Source organism: Lonchura striata, chromosome 1, assembly GCF_050655825.1.
Source record: "Lonchura striata isolate lonStrDom1 chromosome 1, ASM5065582v1, whole genome shotgun sequence".
NCBI lineage: Eukaryota > Metazoa > Chordata > Aves > Passeriformes > Estrildidae > Lonchura > Lonchura striata.
In genome coordinates this window covers 13,242,138-13,266,137 of record NC_140703.1, presented here as the reverse complement: position 1 = coordinate 13,266,137, position 24,000 = coordinate 13,242,138, and the positions used below count along the sequence as shown (strand labels likewise).

At 36.3% G+C, this 24,000-nt stretch overlaps 1 long non-coding RNA gene across 1 annotated transcript in view; it reads left to right on the top strand.

Annotated features, from left to right (window-relative positions):
- The window catches only part of LOC146768596 (uncharacterized), a 56,617-nt gene that overhangs the window by 10,428 nt on the left and 22,189 nt on the right, over positions 1 to 24,000 (top strand). Inside the window, exon 2 of the long non-coding RNA XR_014949658.1 lies at positions 22,456 to 22,534. This is a non-coding gene — a long non-coding RNA (uncharacterized LOC146768596). The remainder of the gene's footprint in view (positions 1 to 22,455; positions 22,535 to 24,000) is intronic.

The following is a 24,000-nucleotide window of genomic DNA, read 5'->3' as shown; positions in this document are numbered from 1 at the left end:
TAATGATGTTCCCAGCCATTTGGATTCCTGTGATTGGCAGCTTATGCATTTTCTCTTGAAAAGAAATAATGGCAGCTCATGGAAACATTTTAGGGTCATTGTCAACACAATGTATTTCAAAAATACACTAATAGTAAAATCCAGGCAGAATAAATATGTTTGTGAGTCACTGAAGAGAATTTTATCTGTGCAGATGTTTTGCATTTGAGACAGTAATTTAACTGAGGGCCTGGTTGGCCATTCCATTCTTTGTGTGCATGTGTTAATACAGAAGACTAATCTTTTAACCAAAGTCCCCTGTTATTTGATTTATTATACTTCGTTAAGGCTTATTAGTTGGTTTTGGGTTTTATTGTGTTTATTGTTGATTTCTTGGTTAGGTATGCTGACAAAACCTTTAAGGTTTTGAGGTAACAGTAAAGTTGAAATTAAATAGCCTACATGGTGTACTTCTTTTATCCTGTCTCTCCTCCAGAGTTATGTATTTTATTAGCTGATGTGGTACATTCTGGTTCTGTATTGCATTTTTAGATTTTTTTTCTGTTTTTAAGTAGTCATGCAATACAAAAGGTACCGTTTGCCATCTGTTTTGCAAGACATCTGAAAAACAAGCTCCCTGTATTTAATTACGGTTGGGTTTTTTCTAAAAATCTAGAGCTACTGTGGTTTAGCATATACACAAGATTGTAGCCTTTATATTAGAGATCTTATTTGGCTTGTGATACAGTAAATATAGGATAATAATGTATTATTTTCTGTGATAGTAGTTATATTTTCAGAGTCTATTTTGGTTTTTCTTGCTGTGCCTTTTTGTAGGAGTATCAAGAGAATAATTACTGGAAAAGTCATATGTATATTTATGCACACACCATACATGTACCTTTAAAGCAGACATTTTTGTTGATCTCTCTTAATTTTGCTTTGCTTCAGACTTCTCTTTACATAAAGACACATTAACGAGAGGAAAATCAAATCTCTACAGATAATCTCTATAAAATACTTTGCTTTGGATGCATGTAAATAGAATTTTGTTGACATAAAGACCATTTAAATAATATAAACTTGTTTTTGATTTTATCTTCAGCATGACCTGTTAATATTGAGCCAGTACACATTTTTCTGTGTCTATACCATGATTTTTAATTAGTTTGAAAATTAACTTAACCTTTTCAGGTCATGCCTGCTATTAATACCATTCTACTTGTAAGTTCTTGGCTGTACTTAGGTTTTCTGTGCCAGTTTTTCTTTCTTATGTGTGAATGATAAATCACTGGCACAGTTTATACTTCTATTATCCAAGTGGAAGTAACTTAAGCTCCCTGAATCTGGGTTTATGCCTACCCTTGGATGAAACAGTGATACCCAGGTTTCCAACAAAGAGAGATTAGATAGCTGAAATCAAGAAATCATATGAATTTGAGATTTTGTAGCTAAAATTCTATTTTAGGTGTTTACACGAGTGTTTACCCATTTCTCATTTAGGTAATTTCACAACCAAAAATTTTATTTTAAAGAATACTGTCTGACTTGTGATCTAGATCAAATGCAGACTTTATGTGGTAACAATAAAAAACCAAACCAAATCCTAACCAATTAGAATTTACATATAATTCTCGTAGGCATGACTTGTTGAATTAAAGATAGGTTTAGACTTTAAATACAAAATACATTTTTCTGTAAAGTATTGGGAACTGTGTTTTATACAAGGCAGATAATGTTAAATACAGCAGAAGGAAATAAATTGCTTAGGAAAGAATTATCCCTTACCAATAGTTTGAGCATTAGCTACCTTCAGTCATAAATTGTGCAATGTAAGATGTCCTGACCCCTGTGGAATTGAAGCCAATTAGAAATAACTTCTTTATAGATTTCATTTGCAAATAGAAGGGTGAGAGGTGGGGAATGCTTTAAATACCTGCACAGACAGAGGTGAGATGTTGATGGAGCAATATGACCTTACTACATTGGACTGCCTGTCTTCAAATTATAAATTACATAATTCTAAGATGGTCCCTTTTTGCCAACAAAAAAGACCCAAAAGTAAAAAAAAAAAAATATTAAGAAGTGTTGTAATTATAGAGATTTCCCTCAGATGACAGTTGTCTGCAAAATATTGACTGGAGCTCTTCTCAGCTGTCTATTGTACAACTTAATAGGCACCACATTCCTGGAAACACAGTGGAATTTTGATTGTGGCATAGAGCTATTGACATGATCTTTACTCTTTGAGAATAGCAGAAAATATCTAGGAAGAAAAATAGAGATGCTTATGTTAAAGCTATCATTTTGACAAAATTCTCTGTTGTACCTGGCCTTTGTGGTCCTGGCAAGTTCTCGAGGATATATAAAAGTTCGAATAAGAAAGCAAACATCATCCATCAACTCTGCCAAGGGCAGATAGAATAGGCTGTGTCTACCTTTCCCTTCCAGCACTTCAAATGCTGTAAAGCAGGGTCAAGCCATATTCATTGCTGTGACCCTCTAGTGAGGTTACACAAGGCAACTCATAGTCAGAGAGAGCAAAAGGCCTCCTACAAAGGCAGAGCATCTCATCTAATTCATCCATACACATCAAGGATAGTGTCAGGAACCCTATCACAGTGTTATGTTTGTAAATGTCTGTGCAGTTTTGACTCATTCAGAGAAAGACATGAAGATAATGAAGGATACATGATTATTCAGCAGCCTCAGTAAATTTTGTATTAACCATTAGCATTTCAAAGAATAAGTTTGTGCTAACCAGCATAAAATAAATAGTGGAGTTATGCTGAAACAAACATAAAGGTGATAATAAATACACAGTGACAAAATTCATGTTTTAAGTTCTCACAAAAAACAGGCAAGGAATGAAAATATCTCTCTGTGTGTACAAAAGAGCTGCACTACGCACTGGAGTCTGTAGAACTTTGTGGAAGCAAACTTGTTTTGGTCTGGTGCCTGGTGCCAACACTGCAGAGTGATGATTAATACTGCATTGCCCTGCTTCCTTTGCTCTGCACAAGTGCTGAGGCACAAAGCTGTTACTCACGATATGTTAGCCAGAGACAAAGGGGGAGCCTCGTGTTGTCTCACTGAAATTGTTCTGTTTAATGTCCCGCTTCAGCTTCAGGGTGAGCAAAATGCAAAGAGCTGGTGATGGCTCTGTTAAGGCTGAGTTGTAGTAGCTTCCAAGAATAGGTGGCATGACATCCTGTCTGAGGGATGGAGCCCAACCTGTTTCACAGGATCAGGTTTCAACAACGTGTGCATGAGCTGGATTTTATTTGATTGAGAGTGGCATCTTCATGGGGGCGGAACAGAGGGAGTACTTTATTAATGCTTTTTTCTTGCTTTTGAGCAAGCAAAACCAGAAAACCAACCCAATAGCTGAAGCAGGGTGGACTGCAGGAGTGCAGGCCTGAAAAAGCCCAAAGAAAATGAGGGAAAATGCATTTAAATATATTAATAAATATTATTATAAAAAATATTTCTTACACTTTGTCATACATCACCAGCAGTAGGCCATTAAACAGATCTATATATATAGTACATGAGCAACACTAAATTAAACAATTAAACCCTAAATCCATAGACTGTTTCATGCTGAGGATGCAAGTTGTGTTATTTCACTGTTCCACTCAAGAAGGGTATATGATACCTGGTATCTATTGTGAATTAGCAAAACACAAAGCACGCAATTTTTTTCTAACCTGATAGGCAAGGAAGTTTATAGATAAGACTAATAAAGATTGAATTCTCGTTCTTCGGGAATTTATCATTTCATTTTGAGATGAAAAGTGTATGTGAAGGTAATGTCACTATAGGGATGCTGCCTATAGGCTATAAAAGGAGAAAAGGAAGTATTTAAGCACTATCAGAAGACCTCATGGGCTTATAGTGAAGATACAGAGCATAATTATGGCTGTTAGGTGTGCCAAGTGTTGCCACTCAAAACGAAGTTGAAGCCTCTTGTCCTTGTGGTATTCTGCAAAAAAAGCCCACTATTTCTGCAGTATTAAATAATACAAGAATCCTTTTAGACAAGTTCTCTTGTCAGCTGTCTAGCAGAGGTCTCCTTCCCCAGTTAAAATAAAAGGGATCACACACATATGCAGTTATTTTATTTGCAGTTGTATTATTTTTCCTAAGAGATTCTTTCCTCTTTTTTGCCTATCACTATTTGACAAATATGGACATAATTACTACTATATGTATAAATAATTACTTTAAAACCCACAGATGGACAAGAGCTATATCAAATCTGTCTTACTGAAGAAAAACAAGGGCCAGAAAGAATAAAAATATGCCAAATTAGAAAAATAAGACTATAAAAATAAAATGTAGATATGATGATATGACAGGTCATTTAACAAGGAAAGACTAAAAGTAGTGTTGGGAGAAACGTAAAGCTACCACCTGGTCATTACACAAGTTATCTTATGATGTAATCTTGAGTACTATAATCAGATCTCATTGTGATCAATGTGGGTGTTCCCCAAAAAATGTTAACAGGATGTATCTGTGGCTAATGATATTTATGTTTTTGTAAATATATAAATATTATGTATAAGGCAGAGGGAGGGATAGAATTAAGCCAGCTTGGTAAGTTTTCTGGCAATAGAAACCAATTATGTTAAACTCAAGAATGAAATCAAAAATACCACAAATCTCCTTGCCATTCCTTAGTCTCTCAGTTTGTATAGAAATTTAATCTTTATCTGTGAGACAGGAGAATTAAAGATAAGTAATTAAAATTGACAAGACTCTAACATACACAGACATTTGAATGTGGCCAAACCTATTGTGTTTTCTAATTCAAGTCCATGTATTGATAAGTAGTGAAAAAAAGAGACATGCTGGCAAGGGTGAGAGTGGGTTCCAGGAAACAAGCACAAAACCCAAGAATTTATCCCAGAATCTGTTAAAATGATGGATTTTCCACTATGTACAGGGAAAATTAATGTGCTTGGAGTAGACTCAGAAATCAGGGGTGACAGGCTGCTGTTGACCAGCCAAAGCTTGAATAGTGAACTGCCTGTGTAATTATCAATATTAAATCTCCATTTCATGGCAGTGAAAAACCTCATCCTATAGATGATATTCACATGCAGTGAAGGCTCCAAATGATAAATAACAGTTGAAAACACACTGAGATGGGCTTACTGGTGGTTCTGCAGCAAGAGGACAAGGCCTGTGCTGGAGCTTTTTGTAGTTGTTATCATTGGAGGATTTGCCATGTTGGAGATAGTTACATACTTTTATCTTTCATAAACACAACTGCTTGGTGCTACAGCACATAACCAGAAAAGTGGTTTAGCCCAAAACTGATATAAAGTAGCTTCACCTCAAATATGACACAAATCTCATTGCCATCAGAAATGGCTGAACTTTGCAAAAAGATGTTTCATTCTACTCAGGCTGTTTCTAATGCAACAGCAATTTGAATAAAACATATGAATAAAAGTGTGAATTTCCCTCAGCTTTCAGTGTAAAGCTATTAATTATTTATCTCTTACAATATTGCATTTGCATTTTTAGTTTCACATGACAACTTATGCTAATTGCTTAGGGCACTTACTATCATAGACAGCTTTTATATTTATTTGCTGTAAATCTCTGTTTAAAGCAAATGTGAAGTTTATTATCATCATCTTCATCAGTCAATATATTTGACTAAAATATAGAAAAATTCTCTTGAAATTGCTATGTGTGCAAGGCAAGTACAAGTGCATAGTGACTGCAAAAGGAATGATTTTGCAAACTATGGCTTTCTCAAAAATTTAAGTGATTGGAAATTTGTGATCTGCAAATTTTAGTTTATTCTATTTACATTTTGGTAAAATATCACTGATAGTAGTAAATTATTAACAGAGGACGGTTAGAGATTGTATTCTGTTAGTCTATGAGAAATGCATCTAGACTGGTAAAAAATAGATATTGGGCAAGACTTTAGTTTTATTTTTAATTTCTTTGATGCAATTGAAGGCACTAAAGCAGATAAGGAATTTGACAGTTACCTTTAGTTCTTTTTTTATCCTGGGCACCAGTTAGGAAGAAGGAACAGTCTGATTATAAAACCAAATGTAATCTAAAGTAAATGTCTAAATACTGGATTAGAAATCGAGCTGACTGTGTCCCTTGTGGATAGAAGAACCAGTGTGATCCTGGAGGACATCAGGGTGGCCAGAAGGTCTAGGGAGGTGATCCTGCCCCTTTACTCAGCCCTGGTGAGGCCACGTCTGGACTGATGTGTCCAGTTCATGGTTCCTTGGGACAAAAAAGACAAGGAGCTACTTGAGAGGATCCAGCAGAGGCCAAAAAGATGGGAAAGGAATATTGTAAATGCAGGCAAACCCAATGGGAAGAAATGATGATGTCTGACTCAATTCAGAAGGCTGAATGATTTCTTTATCATAACTATGCTAAAATACATTAATATACTATATAAAAGGAGGATACTACTACATACTACTTTCTCTGACTCTAACACAACTTGTGACCCTCTCTTGAGAGTCCAGCCCCAGGTGGGTTGGATTGGCCATTGGGCTCAAACAATCCTCACCAGAATCCAATCAAGCAATCACTCCAGGTAAACAATTCTCCAAACACATTCCACATAGGAAAAGCAAGGAGCAGAAATTGAAATTTTTTTCTCTTTCATTTCTCTCTATGCACCTCTATGAAAAATCCTGAGAGGGAGAGATATATGCTTGCCGCAAAGGAACATCTCTCTTGTGAGGAGAAACTTTGTGATCTGGGCCTGTGCAGTCTGGAGAAGAGAAGCCTGAGAGGGGATCTCGTCAATGCACATAAATATCTCAAAGGAAGGGGCCAAGAGGATGGTGCCAGACTCTTCAGTGGTTTCCAGGATGAGGAACAATGACCCTGGAATAAAATGCAGAAGGTCCCAAATCAACAACAGGAAGATCTTCTTTGCATTGAGAGAGGGCAGAGCACTGGAATAGCTACCCAGGGAAGCTATGGATTCTCCCTCTGGAAGGTTCCTGTGTAACCTGCTCTGGGTGACCCTGCTTTGGCAGAGGACTTGGACTGGATGGTCTCGAGATGTCCCTTCCAACTCAAACTGTTCTGCGTTTTTGTGAAACTTTTTTTGAGGAAGTTCTGTTCCACATAAGCTTGGTTAGTGAAGACATGATCTTGTGTTCAATGTCATGGAAAAAAGAAATGAGGCAGAAGGAAGAAATTACACGGGGCAAAAGCGGGGGTTTATGTTCACCATCAGGTTCTAGTTGTACCATCCCAAATGGAACACAAACTGCTGTCATTAATGTGGTGTTTACTAGCAATTGTGTTCTTTTTATAGCAATTGCCACAAAAGACCACAGAACTTTTGCTATCATACAGGCTACATTCAAAGCTAGAAAATCTTTCTCACTGGATTGTAAAATAAATATCTGAGATACAGTCAAGTTGGAACAATATCAATGTCTAAAAATTGACTTCTTCCCCCTCACCCCTTTCCACTCCCCCACTTTAAAAAACACCCCTTTTCACAGAAACCTGTTTTTTATCAACATTCAGATGAAAAGTTCCCAGATGAATCTGTTGACCAGTATGTTTCACACAACAGCATCTGTCTGTCTGGAAGTAATAGTCTGCTATGTATTCCATAATGAGGATAATGTTATCCCAGGGAACATATAAAAAGGAATATTAGAAAGTATTTTGTACTTGACTGAATTTTCTTTTTCTTGTCTAATTCACATCTCAGCTTCCCTGATTTTTTTTTTTTTTCCTGAAGGGTAAACATGGGTTATGCTCTAATAATGAACAAAGTAAAATGCAATTTGTGGGAATGCTGCTCAAACTGACAAGACTATTTTACTACTAGGTTTATGGGAAGATTTTCATGGTTCCTTTTTTGAATATAGGCTATTTACTCCCAGCTGGAAATACTGTCAGCTTCACATTTCCCGAGGTCTTTAGATCCTGGAAAATGAAGCTGAAACAGAGTATTGTTAGTTGCCATACTATGATGTGGAAGGTTGGTAAATGTGAGGCAAATTATATGATATTGGTATACAGGTCACTTTTCTCATATACAGTAAATTACAGCACAAGGGTGCATAAAAGCACTTAAGTGATTTGTGAACCAGGCTCTAGATATATTCAAAAATTACTAAGGTGAATTTCTTCTTGAATTGTAAGATAATTATAGCACCAGTCTTTTACTCATCAACAACGTAGTCCTCATACAGGCACCATTCCAATGGAGTGCTGTATTTTTGTATGTGGCCCACACTCTAATTAGCACATTCTAATTTCAAACTTAAAAGAAAACCACAAGAAACATATGGCTTATAGCATTTTGTTATTAACAACTAAGCTGTGTATCTCACTATGAGACAAAAAGCCAATCTTTCTTTTCTTTGATTCAGCCTTGCTCCTTGCTTTTCTATTTCTATCAGATAATTAAATAACCCAAACAAGATGAAATTAGTTACTTAATTTCTTTAGGAATTAGAGGTAATTTAGATTTAAGGAACTATTTTTTTGGAGTGTTTGAATGTTTTGTTTATAACAGCTTAGTTCAGCCTGTTTGTTCAATCATTTCATCGGCAAGATTTAAAACTAATCAATGACGCCCTGAATTCTGGCTATATTTAATGAGAGAAAAATGCTTGTGTTATTTTGCAGTTAAATGTTGCATACTTTCCAAATCTCCCTCCATTCCACCCTATTTTTAAGCAGCACATTAATAGCATTAGTCTGCTAAGCTGAGGATGTTGCTAATAGCAGAATCACAGAGCATGCTAATTACTTGCAGAGAGGTCACGAAGGTTGGTGAGAGACAGATTGTGATAAGGTGGGACAATTGCAATATTCATGACCTCCTTTTTTTGTTCCTCTCTAACTTTTTTCCCTCTGAAACGCTCACAAGTCTTGTGCCCACATTGCCGATGAAGGGTAAGACGTCTTCGTGTGAGCGGATCTTTCTTGGAGGATTTTTGTGGTGCAAAGCAGATGGCAGGGCTCCTACTGTCTCTTCAGAAGTGAATACATTAAGGGTAGTGCCCCACTGGCTCTTTGATGAGACAGGTCTGAAATCATCAAAGTCTGGCCCTCTTCTCTCCATCAAAAAGTACAAGCAGGGCCTATAGAGACCACTGTCTATGGAAGATGATAGCAGTAATTAGCCTTTATGATAGATAAATCTTCATCCTCTGATGATCAAAGACAGCTAAAATTACCAAATTACATGTGGCAGTTTTGTAATATGAATAAAATGAGGCAACTTTATAATCTCTATGATCTTGTTGCATGGAGTGCTAACTCTGTTTTAAGTGCATTTTATATTAGTTAGGTTAGTTGTTTCAAACACAGGAGCTTATTTTTTATTAGAAATATTTATTTATTTAACAATTTGTTTGTGGTGCAATAAAACAATTTAATAAAAGGTAGGAAAGAGAGGATCAGCATAAAGTGAACGGGGAAATTTTATTCTTGCTTGTTTCCCCTTTTCTCTTTTCTTACCTTTTTTTTTTTTTTTAATGTGCCATTTTTTCCATCTTTTCCACTCTTGCATCCCCATTACAGGCTTATTAGGAGTAACATTTTTTGGATTTCAAGAAGGAGATGGGACCCAGAGGTGTCCCTCAAGATAAGTCCTATCTGAAAAACAGGAGCAGGTGACCCAGCATGACTGGCTTGAGAGAGAACTCTAATTTTTGTAAGAGAAGACAGAGATTTCATTCATGTGCTAATATCAAATCTCTTCAGTGAAGCAACGCACTGAGAGTCTGAGGTCTGTGTTGCAATTTTGGAATCTTGTGAGGGTTTTATGTCCCTAAAAAGTGAAGATCCCTATTTCTATGATCTGTGTAGACAATACCTTTTTTTTTTTTTTTCCATACTAAAATACCCATCTTATAAGTAGAGAGCAACCCTTTGATGTCATCACTGGTGAGATTACAGTTTGGGATTTAAGCACGTAAATGTCATTTAAAACTGATGCTAGGTTTTAATTTCTTGTTTGGAATACAAGTTTGTTTAAATGTCTTTAGGAAGTTTCTAAATAAAGCAACAAAATAATAATAATAATTTAAAAAAAATAAGTAGCACTCTTTGAGAGCTATCATCTAGTCATGATAATGACCTGAAAACTTCAGGGTCAAGTACACCACTTTACTTGCTGCTTTCAGATGATAATAGCTACACATTATTATTATGTAAAAAAATATGAATGTACAGTATGTTCTGAAAGGGAATAACTTGTTGCCAAGGTTACAGAGTAGAATACATCCCAAATATATAGGTAATTTAAAAAAAAAAAAGAGAATGCTAAAATAGTTGGAGAAAATAGGTAGGAGAATGGTGGAGTACTAGAAGGTATTTAACAATATATTTCATTTTAGTATCCAACAAGAGAAATTGCTTCAATCAATAACAGACTAATTTGAAGCTGAAAATTACTATTATTATTTCATGATCATAGTTTAGTTTGTTTCACATTTTGCTCAGTTTTATCTACTAGAAGCCAAGGTTTTGTTATTTACCTGTGTAAGATATGTTTGTGACTAAATAATTTGAAGAAAAGGGATGTTTGCAGCACAAGTCAGCATTAAAATAAGATAGCTTTGTATGAGTGTACAACAATTTTTTTGTAGTAAAATCTGAGTATAGGCCTAATCATTTTATAGTCTTATTTTGAGCCAGAAGTCCTTAGCAGGTTTCTATCTCTTGGCTGCATCCAGCAGTTAGTTTGCAGAACAAAGGACATACCAGAGGGAACCTTCATGGAAGAGGTAAAGGGCAGAATTAGGGTGAGCTTATGATTTGGTGGTACTAGCAGAATTCTTTCTGGCAAATAACTAAAGGTTTGCATTTTAGGAAGCACTTGGGGTCCTGCTTTGTCAAGGTTAGCTTTGCAATATGGATACACAGTGCAGCAGTTATTGAACTGTCTAGGTGTCATGTTTTCCTTATCATTGGGATAATAATTGACAAGGAAATGCATTAAAAAAAGGCAAACATGACTGGGCAGAAGTACATTTGCTCAAATGAGTGTGAAGGCTTTAATTCAACTTAGTCCTTCATTCCTGATACTTCCTAGGAAAAAAGTTATTGAAAGTTATAGATATGATTTCATGTTGAGACATGTTCTACAGCAGTGATAACAGGTATCCACATTTGAATGTGGATGGGACATAAATATTTTTAATGATACCAGGAAATGCAGATATCTCAAAATATTTTTTCATGGAGTATTAATGATCCAGTTAATGGAATTATGAGTGAGTTGAAATATTCAGAAGTCATCACTAAGCTGAGTTAGCTGGCCTGCACAGCTGACAGCTGGAACTGTTTCTTTGTGGCTGTTTTAATAAGGGTTTTGAAAGGAGCAGTTGTATAGAGTATGCTATACATTTTTCATCAATGACACAGTAGCACATTTAATATGAGTTTCTTGGTCCAGAAGTGAGCATTGTTAACTGCTCCATTGCTGTATTGTCTGTCTGAGCAAAACCCACATTTGTGAAGCCCTTTGTTGTAACCAGTCCCTTAATGCTGAGATTTTATTTGTCCTAAGCATAATCGTTGACTATGGTTTTAGCCAATGTGAAAACACACATGAAATGTGTGGGGGTTTGATGGTTTTTAGGTTGTCTTATGGTGTTTTGTTTGGGTACTTTTTGGTTTTTATTTTGTTGGGATTTTTTGGGGGTTTTTTGTTTGTTTGTTTTTTGGTGTTGTTTTTTTGTTGTTTTCTTTTTAATGTGGATGATGAAAATTACTTCTCATGGAAGCACAGTAGATATCTGGATAGGTAGGAATTACAGAAAACTATCTGAAATAAAAGTTTCTAATAAATTGAGTCAACCCAGTTTATGGATATTCCAGTCAATGTGTTAATGAGTCAAGAACTGCAAATACTTTTAGATAAACAGAGAAAAGTGTTGCATCAATTTTGCCCATAGAAACAAATAAAATTTACAGCTGCAGCTATGTTTTGTAAGCAAGCACGTATATCAGGCAATGCCAGGTGGCAGGCATATTTTTGGAATCCTGCTACTTTGCTTGTTTTCTTGAGTATCAGGTTGCTTACTCTTTAATAAAGCTAATTAATTTTACTATCTGATACTAAAATAAGCAGATAAAAAAATGTGCTAAAGAGGTTTCTCTGTAGCAGGAAAGCCAGCACTGCAAAACTCTGGTGCTGAATGCAGCTCTCATTCACACACAAGCTGCCTAATCCATGGCACTATGCTGAGATAGAGCAAGAGCACGTTCAGTTGCTCCTAATCCACAAGATGTGTAGAGGCAGCACAAAATGGAATGCTCTGTTCCCTGAAGGACTGAAAGAAAATGGACCCTTCTGCCTCTCAGTCCTGCACCAGATATGGTGCCAAGCCAGAGCTTAAAATGCAGCTTTACAGGAGACAAGGAGTTTTAGTGATGATGTTGGACACATCCTCCCCAGAGCACGTTTAGGTTTGTATTTTCTCCCTGGCAAAGTGTTCCAGATGTTTCGTATTCTAGCATTTCACAAATCAGATCATTGTGCAAACTGTCCTTTCCTCTGCAGTTCCTTAACCCTCTTCCTTGTAGAGTCTGGGAATGAGGAAAGATTCAAAGTGAAATTCCTTTCTTCACAGTGTAGTTCAAGCATGTCCATGGAGAGAAGAAATAGTGATATTGCCTTCAATAAGCCTTTTGCATAATTCAACTTGCAAACTAGATCTTAGTAAATCTTAAACAAACAAAACAAATAACATCTTATGGAGAACTGCAGTAAGAAAGCTGAAATAACACAGTGAAAAATCTAAAGATTATTCCTGTCATCTATGATGTTAACCTTAATTCTCCTTTATAAATAAGTAGTGAAAATTGAATACAGTCTATGAGCAAGAAGAGGCCAGACATCTTGGCCAGTAATTGGCTTTTTTTTCCCTATGGAAAAATAACTCTCTAGTCAGAAAAGGTGTTGATGTTCGGACTGAATTATTTAATAGGAATCTACATGTGTTCTGAACTGCTAAACAGTTTGTGAAGTTAACCTGTGATGTGCTCTTCCTCAGATTGTGTGGTGCTAGCCCTTTGACTTTCCCTCTCTTCCTTCCCTTTTCTTCCCACCTGATTTTTTTTGCTTTTAAAAGTTTTTTTTTATTTTTTTTAGTTTTAGTCCTTATTTCTCCCTCTAAAAATTCTTATGGTACAAAAGGATTTAAATAAGTGAAATAATTCTACTCGACATCAGTGGAAAAAAAAAAATAGATTCTGAGCATGCAGGCTTATTGGTCACATCTTCAGAAAGTTGTTCTTTGCAGACTTTATTTCTTCTTTTCTTCCTACATATGATCATACACAAATCCTCTGAGGCCTTTAAAACCAGTGGTTAACTCGCATAGTTAACATCTGTCTTGAGACAGGAGAAAAAATAAAAGGAAAAAAAAAAAAGTTAAACAATCCCAGCAGACTGTGCTTTTCAGTGGAACAAGGAGAGACAGTGCCGGTCAATGAAGTGCAATTTCCATGAGACCCTGGGATCAGCTAATGATAAAAGACACTCTCCAGAGGAATTTGTCCTACATAGACCTGCACTGAAGTGCTCAGCAGGCAACAAAGCCAGCCCTGATCTTCACACATCAGTCCTTATTCCATGTGGTGTGCAATTTGATTGCAAGTTTTGTGTAGATGTGGTTGTGTGTTCCTGGTAAATAAAGCCACATAGGTAAACAGGTTTTCTTTTCACTTGCATTAAGAAGGAATTACATTAATGAGATAGAAATTTAAAGTTATCTCTTTAGAACAATCTTATATTCAGTGGATACATTTCTAGGTATACATCCTTTCCCATTTTGTTTTATTTTAGATTGACATTTTCCTAAGCTACTTCCAGCTGTTAGTTTTAACCTTAGATAGCAAATGGGGATTTCTGACTGATAGACTTGAAAAAAGGAAAATAAAAAAAATAGTCCTCTTTCTTCTCTCCTTATAGCATAGCAACAGGAACAGATTTTCTGAGGGCTCAGACTCCATTTCACCAGTACCTTCTGATTAATTTCAGCCCATCCCTAGTTACTGGCACAATCCTCTCCAGAGGTAAAACATGCTGACCTCCTTCATGTTGCCTTTGAATTTCTGGTTTCCAGCAGGTGAATAGGGGCAAGGAAATGAAGACCCATCTTCTAATGAAGCTCCTTTGTGTCCTGCATTTGCTGCACATTACAAACTGACATTATCATGCAATTATTATCTTTCAGCTTTCATCCTGTATACGATTCTATTGGATGACACAATCTTAGAGATGAAAGTGCTTATTTTTTGACTTTTCTTTTTTTTTTTATTTTGAAATATATTCATATTGATATTTTTGTTTTTCTGAACCATAATATCTTTACATAGTCTTTTGCCTCCAGATGAGTTGAGTAACTGTGTAAGATTACTTTTTACAAAGCTGAAATAAGGACCAAACTGCTTATGATTTTCTTGGTTAGGGTGTTTTTAATTTCATGATATATTACAAATTTAAGAATTTTTGACATGAAAGTACCAGTTTTTTTGCATCTCTTGATCTGCTCAAGTTAGTTGTGGAATTGAGGAACATATTTTCTGCTGAGATACTACATCTGAGAATATAACTGGCACCAAAGCTTAGTCTGATCAATTCATATAGCTGGTGAATGTGTCAGGATTTGTAAGTTTTCCTTGTTGCTGATGTAAGTGTTCCTGTGAGTTCCTATAAGTACTGAATTAATTTTTCATTTTAGACACTGAATGAAAAGAGGAAACTATTCTCAGTATGAAGTTTAAATACTTTTCTTTGAATCTCAGGAACACAAGATAACCATGATTATTTACTAAAAAATTAAATAAATTTAATATTATTTAATGTTCTCATCCAACAGAAAATTTATATACTTACTTCAATTCCAGATGGAACAGGGCTCTGGAATTCTTTGAGACCTTTTCCACCCGTTACCATTCATTTGGTAGTAGGATGAAGCTCTGCTAGTTTTGATATTAAACAATCTCCACCAAAGCCAGCTTTGATTTTCTTGTAAATAAATAAAAAAATTATCCTGTTCACATAATATAGATGTGTAAAGACATTTTATAGACATGTAATTAGGTGTGAGTTTTGATGAAATCATGGTATAGCCTCAAATACATGGAGGGAAATCAAACCAGGTTGGTCTTTCTTGCCTCTCCTTAATCAGTTGCAGACTGGCTCAGGCATAAGCAAACACAGCTCTACCAAACCCAGCCAGTCCAGTGTAATGAATGGAAAAACTTCCTCTGACAATCAGAAAAAAATACCATGTGATTAAGGTATAGTTAAATAAATGGTCTTTGCATCTGTTTAAGAATTCAGTTCATATAGCTTAAGGTTGAGTTAGGAATCTGACATGGAAACATTACTGTTATGAATGGTTTGTTCTTTCTGTAAATGCTTGTTCTTAGGGTTTCTTTTGGGTTTTTTAAATCATGGTTTCCTGTAAAGGAAATATGGTACATAAAGCAAATGGCATATACAGTGTTGCCTGTGATTTACATAATATAAAGATCTTTACTTAAAGATTTGGGGAAAAAACAAAGTTGTGAACCATTGGAAAAGAGAAATGCTGGTAGAGGGCAGGCAAGTTACTGAAGAAATGTACTGCACTGAGCCACTGAAATAGTTATATTATTCTTAAATCCTCAGTATAAAGTGAAAGCATTTACATGCCTTAAGGAAAACAATGATTTCTCTGCCTCTGAGAGAAACCTCTTTGCTTTCCTACAACATTTTGATCAGTGTCTTTTTCCTTACTCCTTTTCTTTTCTTTTTGTTTCTTTCAGTATCGTTTCCCCCCTGGCAATATGTGAAATTATTGTGTTGCAACATATGTGCAATGTACATGTCACACACAACAGGGCTGATGTCTCTAGGGTGCAGCCATGCTGACAAATAAAACACCACTAACCTGTCAGCCAGCTCCCTGCCTCTGTGTCCAAGTGCCCCCAGCAGCCCTTCCTAAAAAATCCCTCAAGTGTGTTCCTGGGAATAGCTTCTGATGAGGGCTGGGCTGCTCCCCCAGACAGGGCGAGTAGAACTGCACCAGGTTTGTTCCCCCTTAGAGGTCCTGGCCCTCAATTATGTTCACATAATTTCATGTTTTTAAAACACTCTCTGAATGGCTCCAGCAGGGCTTATTCCTACAGGAATGGAAACCAAACTGATTGCTGTTATTGGCACATCACCCATGTGGAAGCAAGGCCAAATGTTGTACAGTGTAGATGTGGCCAACATGCCCAAAAAGATAAAATGCATGTTCTGTTTGAATATCAGGTAGGCTGGCTATGGATTACTCATCCTTGGATTACAGATCTATCCCTGAAGTCCTTTCATTTAGAAGGATAAAGAATCCAATATTTTCTAAAAGTATGCAATTGATCCTCTAGTAAGATGCTCTTTGTTCTACTAGCTTCATATTCCATTACTGAGGAAAGCTTGTTGAAAACTTTCTTTTGAATGGAAAAATGGTTTTTGTATTCTGAAAATGTGTATTTTTGAAAATTTGTATAATTAAAACTACTAAAACTGCCAGGTGTAAATTGTTTTTGGGGTTGCTGAGTGAAAATCTAAGGATTGTCTCAGGTGGTAAACTTTGTGAAGCACTGGTTTTGGCTGATATTACAGCATGATGCATTATGAATTATGCTAAGTGAAATTATGGGAGAGGAGTCTGGACACCAACACAAAGTTTCCATGCTCCATCAGCACTGGAGTAGGAACTTGCTCTTTCACAATACTTAAAACAGTGGTGTTCCCAAGCAGAAAATGGAGAAATGGCAGAATGGCTGTAAGAATAGCCAGGAGGGACCAGTACATTTACAGCTCAAAATCTGGCATTGGAGCATCAGCAACAAAAGTGATAAAGAAAAATCCAAACCAAACCAAACCTAAACCCTTTGCACTGCATTCCTTTAGTAATCCTTGAAGCATAGGTAAAGTAGATCTAAGCACTTTTTTCTTTTTTCTACTGCCTCTGGGAGATCTATTGTAATAAAATCTGAGTATACAACGTCCATTCTGAGATCAGTTTGGCTGATGAGCGTATGGGAGGCAAAAGGGAATGCAATGCCTATTAAAATGCTTATGAAAAATAGATAAAGCCTTTCAAACTTTAATAACATGCTATTTGATTCTGTCAGTAGATAACATTATGCACAAAGTATTGCATAGCCATGTTTAAGGGCTTGAAAGTCATCAGTCTAAGAAGGATTCCAGGAGACACAGTGCAGGATAGCACATATTGACAACCTGCCAGTTTTGAGGGCATGAGGAGGACACAAGCACCATAGTTTTACTTGATTTTGTGGAAAGGAGATGGATAGTGTCATCAGGAGTGAACAGATGGGGCAGACATCAACTAGACCAAAAGAGAAATTTCTATGCAGACATTCTATGCATACAAGATCTAGTAAGGGAAGCATTACTAAGTGTGTTTATATCCTTCCCAAGATTCTCTACACAATATCTTTATGCCAAAAGTTTCTAAATATTCAGTAAAAGATCTAATAGCCAAATAAGCAAAATAAAAACCTTGCAAAAAGCATTCATCACTGTAGGATTTTTGGAGCTATGTTGTTTCTACTCTGGCTGTTTAGGATCAGACCACAGACAGAATGATATGATCCATGACATTCATCAGGATTACTTGATCTAATATGCTTGGGGGAAAAAAGGTCATAGGTTCTCTTTACATCCCTTTGCCTGTTTTCCTTGGATTTGTCCTTAATGCATGTGAAAGGAATGAATCCCTTTCACACTCTGCCATTCCAGCAATGCTCATGGAAGAAGCCCTGCCTTCGTGGCAAGGTATGTCTGTATGATGTCACTGTAAATGTGGTGTTGTGTGTGTGCAGTCAGCACAATGGTGTTGCTCTTGTCCCCTGCCTCCCTGCACTGATCCCAGAGCACTGGCAGAATAGTGGGAAAGCTGATCTCTCACTCTGCTGCCCACAACTCCCAACAACACAGCAAGCAGGCATTATAACTTCTCTTATTTATTCTTATTCAGTGTTCTGACCTCAATTCTTGTTGCCGTGCTTAATATGATTTATTTATTCATAAGATGCTAAACTAACAATATCGAGTTTAGTGTGGACTGCCCAAGAGACACTGAAAAGAAATGCTGACATGTTATTGCTAAGGGCAATGGGCAGATTACTCTGCCTTGCATTCACAGGGTGAATTTATTCACCTATAAGCATTTTTATAGTGACTGTAATTGTAACACCTGGGCAATATATGTGCACTATAAAAATGCTGAAAACTGTCCATTAGGACAATTAATTCTCTGTCCAGCTTTTGGTTTAATTGAGACATTGTGCCTTTAGCCGTGTTACTGTTTTTAATTTAAGGCATGCAGTAGGGCAAAGCTAACTCTCCCAGCTGTGAAAATACATGGGTAGGTTCTTGGATGCTGGAGGCTGAGGCAAAGCAGGAGAGGGACAAAGACTCTGCTACAGAAGCAGTTCCAGCACAGTTTCAAAGATTGTATTGTTTTCTTTATTGTAATGACACTGGGCAAATCTTTTTTCATGACTGGTAATCAGAATAGAAAATTGAGCTTAAAGGGGCCTGAAACTAATCAAGGTTGAATTTGACTAATAGTTCTGGTCAGAACAAATGCAGGGAGAAATTTTAAAAATGTCAAAACATATCATTTTGACCTTTCTGAAATGAAATGTTTCATTTTGGAAATGCCAAACCATTTCATTTTGACATTTGTAAAATGAAACTTTGACTTTTTGATTCAAAATGTCACTTTTTTTTTTCCTTTAAAACTGACCTACATTGCTTACATGGTAGAAAACTAACGTAAAATTAAGGTGAAATAAATCCAGACCACTTTGAGCTGTATAAAAAACTAATTTTTTCAAAAAGAGATAAAGGAATTCCATTTTTCTTGCAGTTGTTTTGTGTACTTGTTTTGTCTGTCCCTGTTGATACGATGGTGATTATTATTGTTTTCATATTCAAATTTCCCTTTTTCTCTCTGTTTGACACTAACTTGGAAAATCTGTACTTGTTTTGCCATATTTTAGTTTGAGATTTTTCTTGGAAAGTATTTTGAGGTGGTTTTTTTGAGGTTTTTTTTTTGGTTTTCCTTTAATTCATTGGAGATTTTTGATTACATATTCAAAAATTAGCATAAGACTGATGCTCTAACTTTAGGACAGTGCTGTTGCAAAATTTTAGGTGCATGGTCTAGTCAAGTTATACACATCCCCACGTGCATATTGCACCACAAGAAACCACTTAAAAGTGTCTTTGAGCTGCTGAATCTTGAATTCTCCAATGTGCTTGTTAAGTTTGAAACAGATTCTTGGGAATTTCCCAATCAATTAACAGACCAAAACAGCCACACACATTGAAGCAGAATGTTTAATGCTTCCGTCGGTAGCAGGCGTTTGCCAACAGCCATCTTCAGTGCAGTCTAGGAAATGGCTCTTTTCAAGAACCAGATTTCTTTTTATGATTTTAAAGTAGACACAAATATAGAAATGCTTGATGGACTGCCAGGCAGTGAATGAACCTAGATCAAAGCTGGTTCCTAAACTAGAACTGCATAGGCAGATAGTTTAGCTCAGTAAATTCACTGGAAATGAAGAACAGAACTGAGTTTCATGGCCAGTCTTCTGCTTTTTCCAAAACTCACTTAGATGAGAATATTTTTCTGATAGTCCAGTTAGATGCGGTCCTGTAGGGTGCAAATTTAGGGTCATTAAAACACCACCATTGGAAAACAGAGTTTACTTCATAAGCAGCAAGGGCAGGCAGGAAAATGAATGTACAGGTATGACCAAAGTTTTCTAAATAATTTAGTAACGGTATATCTGGAAATCAAGATGTACAAATTATTGCACAGTAATGAGCAAGACTTGGAAAAGCTTTTAGAGAATGGAAGCAAGTGGGTTTATGTGATATTTGAGTACAAGCCTGATGTAAGTGTAGAAACAACACTGAAGGTCACTTATTATTGTTATTAAAGTATGAAAAAGTAAAGGATTCTTGTAGTTATTCTTGCAGCTCATGAGCCACATCACACTATAAATGTGATATATTTCTTTCAATGGTTTACATCATCATCCAGATTACACCCTTTATTGAGGTGCTATCCTTGTGAGAGTTGGAACCTAATATTGGCACTTTTCTTCAGCTGACAGTGGAGTATTAGTTTGTTACTCTTTTTAAAAAATCCCTTGATTATGAACAAAAACTGAATAAAATAACCGAAGCTTAACCAATGGACTTGTAATCTCAAAAGGAAATCAAACAAAGAGGTTAGACCAGACAAAATATTTTGTGAGATGACCTATGGAAGAACATTGTAACTTTTTGAAAGTCATGGGCTTTTTGTTGTTCTAAGTGTCCAGATCAAGGCACAAATCCCTGTGCGAAGCACTTGCCTCCTAAACAAAGTGACTGAGTTTGTCAGTGCTGTAGTGTGGTTTTCTGGATGGTGATATAAATTGCACCAACTCCTCTTCCACTGGAGAAAGCTGTAAGAAAAAAAGTAAGAAAACAGTTTCTGCATTGCTTTGAAAATTGTAGGAAAAACCCCAAAAATGTATTTGTTCTAATCTACAGTAATATAATTCCTGTATTCTGCTAAGAACATCTCACAGGCCTTTAGTTTAGTATGTGGCAGGAATGTTGTTGAAGCTAAGTTTCTTCACAAGAGCTTTTGATTTATGGAAGATCAAAAGTACCTCAAGGAGTTTTCAGCTAAATGAATTTGACTAGGATATAGCTGATTTTAAAGCAACAATACCAAGCCTGATGCAACTGAATGAGAAAAAAAATCTTTGTTCCTTGGAGAGTTGAATTAATGAAGTCTAATTTTCTATCCATTGTGTCTCTTAGCAGGAGTCTTTAGGTCTAATCTTTTCACATACTTTAGGTATTTACAGTCTTGCTATCCTATAGACATACTGAAGTGTCTCATAATGGTTGAGTTGATGCTGCATCCTTTTTCAAAGTGATGAAACTGATTCAGTGTTTGCCTATTTCCCAAGAACATTGTAAATACTTAATGGCTTTAATAGTCCTAATTTTCTTTCAAATGTGACTGCACTTTTAAACCAGTTATTCAAAATTTAATAAAGAAGAGAAGTAATAGGATGCAGGATCACAATATTGGGTGCTACTAATTTTTCACATTTTGGAGCATATAGACAGGCCAGATAGGCCAAGACCAATGGTTAAACAAAACCAGGTGCCAGGTCCTAGTCTTGGTCACAACAGTCCCATGCAGTGCTGTAGCCTGGGAAAAGAGTGTCTGGAAAACACTCTTTGAAAGTGGCCCAGCAGAAAAGGACCTGAGGTTGCTGGTCAGCATTGGCTGAACATGAGCCACCAGTGCCCAGCTGGGCAAGGAGGCCAAGGGCATCCTGGCCTGTACCAGCAGTGATGTGGCCAGAGGACCAGGACAGTGACCATCCCCCTGCACTGCTGAGGTCACAGCCTGAATCCTGCATCCACTTTTGGGCTCCTCAGTTGTGGAGGACATTGAGGTGCTGGGGCAGATCTGGACAAGGGCAGTGGACATGGTGAAGGGTGTGGAGCACAAGTCTGATGAGGATTAGCTGAGGGAGCTGAGGGTGTTTAGCCTGGGGAAAAGGAGGCTCAGAGATGATTTAATAACTTTCTACAACTCCCCAAAAGGAAGGTGTAGGGTAAATGGTGAGAAGACAGCTAGAAATATGTGACTGTGACTTAGCTATCTGTAATACATGAACACTCAAAAAGCAGGAAGGTAAAGAACAGCTTCTTTTCCTCTGTAAGATTGCCTAGAATGTAATAAAAATAATATTTTTAACCAGTATCATTAATCGGATTAGAGAGCATTGTGTTTTGTGGGTTATGAAATTCTTTTAAGTATATGGCTATAAATATTATCACATTTTTAAGGTTTGTATAACTCCATAGATAAATTTATGGGGGTTTTTTTGTTTATTAATTTTATATGCCAGCATTGCTCCTATAGAGTTAAAACTACAAATAGCAGGAAATTTCTTACAAACTGTCACAGAAAACCAAAAAATCATTCGGAAATATAATACAGAAGATATGAAGGACAGAGACAGACTGAATAAGAAGATCAACAGTCCATTAATGTTAAAAGTGACAAATAACCAGTGGCTGATGAATGGCATGATAATAATACAGCTAGCCAAACAGTCTGAGCTTTATAAGAGAAATACTATGAGAGTACTGAAAAATACAGCCTTTTTATATTTATAATAGTTATAGTTGTTGCAGTGCTCAGTTACTTGCTTTTATATTCTTATTTCTCAAGTATTGAAACAATATTTAAATCCCACAAACCTTCTCATGTGCTTTGCAGTTAAAAGTGAGCAGCAGTCCCTCTTTACAATTATTGGCATATGTTTCTTCTCAGCATCCCCTGAGACTACACTTGGGAAAGTAGTTAACACCTTTATTTCTTTTGCTTATAGGTTAGCCTGAAATAGATGAGAAGCTCACCCTCTTCTCTGAGTTGCTGAAGCTCTTCCTTATGGCTGACTATTTATGGAGGTATTAATTATTTTTTTAATTGTTTGTAGGCTTTTTTGACTTTTTATGTATTTATACATTTGTTTGTGTGTCAGTGTGTCTTTCTAATCTGGAACATGTATAGTCTGATCATGTGTGGGTTTCAGCTTGTTTCAGCACTGGTCCTGTGAAGTATACCAAAAACCTTGAATGACACCCAAGGCTGCCTGAGAGTAAATGAAAAACCAAAATAAAAATACAGTGTCTGTAACACAAATATTTTAACATCAGGTATTTATTCTGAGAGCACCAAGGTCCAAAGGCGATTTTCTGATGAGAGACATCATCCAAGCCTATCTCAGAATGGGATATCCTAATATTAGTGAACAGAGAAATCTCTAGTATATGCTGAGAACTACTGGGTAAAACTTCACCACCCATGTTAACATTTTAGATGGTCTGGGATAACTTTTTGCCTTGCACTTCTGAATGATGATTTTCTCCAGTCCAATGTACACAAGCACCAAGGAAATCTGTTTGGGATAAAATGGGTTTCTCAATATAGTATTAGACATCCATGGTCAAACAACTGACCTGCATTTATTAGATGTGCTTTAGACTAAAAAATTTTCAGCCATCACTGATAGTTTGCTTTTGATAATTTCCCAGTTCTTTTAAGACCCAGGTTGCAGGCAAATTTAGGGAGCTGCTAAAATAATTCTCTATGACTCCTGAGGAGCCACTAATATCATGTTTTCATATGTATGGATTCTTTTTTATTTGGTAGCTATTGTGGAATGGGGGAAAAGAAATCATATGTGCATTACTCAAATTTGCAGGATATTCTGATTTTTATATTCATCAATTTTTTGGATTTTATACCCTGCCAACCTGAGTTTCTAAAATATATCTGTGTGTGGATCAGTAGCATGATAGTGCAAGCTCAATCCTGAGATATTATATTTTTGAAATTGAATGAGTTACATTGGGGCATATCTTCTAGTCTGTACTGTGTAAGCAGATGCATCTTGTTCTCTACTATATGAACTATCTTTCTCTCCATTTCATTTAAGAGTAAATTTTTTCAAGTATTCTTGCCTATGAATCCATGCTGCCAGCACAATTCCCACAAACTGACATTTGTTGCCTTTTAAGCTACAATATCTTTTACATGCCCTAAAGTTCTATCACTTCAGTAAAGATACATGAGAACTGATGATCTGCAGATCTGAGATTGTTTTTAAAATTTATTTTCATAACATTGGTTATAAACTTTCAGTTTTGGTTCCCCACTGAGACAACCAATTTGTCTTTTCAGGCTGTTTTGGGATTAGTTAGTTTTTAGGTTAGTTGACTGTATAGATTCTCTTGCTGGCAGACGATGCCGTGAATACTCAGTAGTTCAGCTAATCAGGTACTCAGGAATAAACAGAAATTACTCATGTCACGTCACAGTTTCACTTGCAAGCTTCTCACTATTAGCTGAAATAAATATATATTTAGATGTA